The sequence below is a fragment of the Palaemon carinicauda genome, chromosome 17 (genome assembly GCF_036898095.1).
Source record: "Palaemon carinicauda isolate YSFRI2023 chromosome 17, ASM3689809v2, whole genome shotgun sequence".
In the NCBI taxonomy this organism is placed as follows: Eukaryota; Metazoa; Arthropoda; class Malacostraca; order Decapoda; family Palaemonidae; genus Palaemon; species Palaemon carinicauda.
This window is the reverse complement of record NC_090741.1, coordinates 1,474,754-1,477,253: the sequence shown is the minus strand read 5'-3', so window position 1 is coordinate 1,477,253 and position 2,500 is coordinate 1,474,754.

Here is a 2,500-nt window from a genome sequence, read left to right as displayed (position 1 = left end):
TGTAGATACAATGAGCGTGTGGTATGGTTTTAACATTTGTTGATAGTACCTGTTATTAGTTATTATTTACTCAACAATTGCACCCCATTGATTAATATTATATTGTAAATTTACAATATTCAGTGCTATTTCAATTTCAATATCTTATCGTAAGCTAAAAGTTAGATCCACCACTCTGACTACTTTCAGTACCAATGACCTTCAATGGAGTCTAACATTACCATAACTGTAGTGACTATGTTTATTGAATAAAAATGATTCCATCATTAAAACTACAAAATCATACCGTTCTATATCTTCTTTATTTGTCATGCGGTTATACGTGGACGCTTGGTAGCAGCACTATTATCGAGATTACAATAAGCCCATTGGCGTTTACCGTCTGTGTTTTGTTGGTTTATGATTATAATCAACATTATTCAAATAGGAATATAAAGAAAGATATTATCATTTATCTATTAATAAGTTGCTTACTGGTGATTTTCTAGTCTGAAGAAAAATTATATGGATCTCACTCTATTGGCATATATATCCAACATTCTTCTTTGGCTAATACGTTATTCATCTCTAAAACACAGTACGCAAGATTACAAAGCAAGAACTGGAATGCCCGATATCTTCAGGTCGTAGATAAGGAAATGAATATTAAAGGAACAAGAATATACCGTTAATTCGTGAATTTCTGATACAAAAGTGAAATCTAGTTTATGATGCATATGTTACTGGAGTAAATAGAGCTTTAATTATAAATAATAGGATGATGCAATCAATCAATGGAAACTTATCGGTGTTCTCATAAATTAAATGACGACATACGCATTAACACCTTTCCTTCTCCCACTTTGGATATTTCGCATTTTCAGAAAATGAGCTTTAATTTGGCTCATATTCATATTTGTTTCTAGGAAACTTTATTGCAGTAGAAAATAGTCCTTACTGAAAATAATTTCTGTGAATGATTATTACTTTTCCCAATGCATATCTCTTTAGTAGTCAATGATGGTCATTCGTGACTGAAATCTATCATATATAGCTCAGAAAAGGAAAAAGTGTTTCGATGTACACGGTGAAATATAAAAACATGACAACATCAAACGTTTTCTAATAGAAAAATATTTTCTTAAATCTTAGCCCACAGAAATTGTTAACCTTAAATGTATTGACGCGGGTATGTATTTTCATTGTTTGCTATTTTTATAATTTAACTCTTATTTTTTAGTTTGTTGTTTTCATCCTTTAATTATTGCTTTATCAAGATATACTTAATCAATGTTCTTCAATATTAGGAATTTCTGATACTCTCTCTCTCTCTCTCTCTCTCTCTCTCTCTCTCTCTCTCTCTCTCTCTCTCTCTCTCTCTCTCTCTCTCTCAGCAAGTATTTCTTTGATAGTGCACAAAACAAAAGCATATAGAACCTCATTCCTTTACTTTATCAAGTGTCCAGAAAGTAATCCTCTATTTATATTATTTATGGAAAGAATAAAAGAATAGGACCCTATTCACGTGATGTTACCAGAAACAATGTACACCCAGTAGAAGTCAAATGCATTCTGAGAAATAACATAATTCCCTCTCTCCTAAATGGATTGCGCAGGTGAGCCACTCACATACTGATTATTTCAATAATGAGTACACAAACACCGTATTTCCCTTATAATATCAAGCGTCAAGAACTCTAACATCTCCCTAGTAAGGGATCGCCCTATTTCCCATTCTTTGTCAAATATGGATTTTAAAACAAAAGTCAGGTTTTTCCTTACTCCATTAAATACACAAACTCCTTGACTCCTCATAAAATCAAAAGACTTTAGTTCGTTCTTCCCGTTTTTACACAAATTATTATTATTATTAGTATTATTATTATTATTATTATTATTATTATTAGTAGTAGTAGTAGTAGTAGTAGTAGTAGTAGTAGTAGTAGTAGTATAAACTATGCTATAACACTAGTTGAAAAAGCAGATGCTATAAGACCAAGGGCACAACAGGAAAAATATTACAAAAAGGAATGAAACAAGGAAAAAAATAAACTACATAAAATGTTATAAACAATCAAAATGAAAATATTCTGAGAATAGTAACCACTTTATATCAGATATGTTATATGCAAACCATAAAGAAAAACTTGAGAAAAAACAGCGTAAACAATACGATAGAACAGGGGGTCACAGTCTAACCTCAAGTAAGAGAACTCCAATCAAAGACAATGGCATACGATGGTACATATGCTCTGGCATTAAACAAGTCTAGAAAAAAAATTAAGGTTTGGTTTTGAATTGTCCTTCTAGAAGAGCTGCTTACGATGGGTAAAGGGCCTTTTCTACCTATCCAAAAGAAAATGGGCCTCTGAACAATAACATTGCATTAGTTAACCCCTCGGGGGAAGAAGACTTGTTTGATAATCTCAGTGTTGCCAAAACTATTCTGTGTATTTGTAGGCAAAGAAAAAATGAGCCGAAACCAGAGAGAGATATCCATTGTAAGCCATATTATGCATTG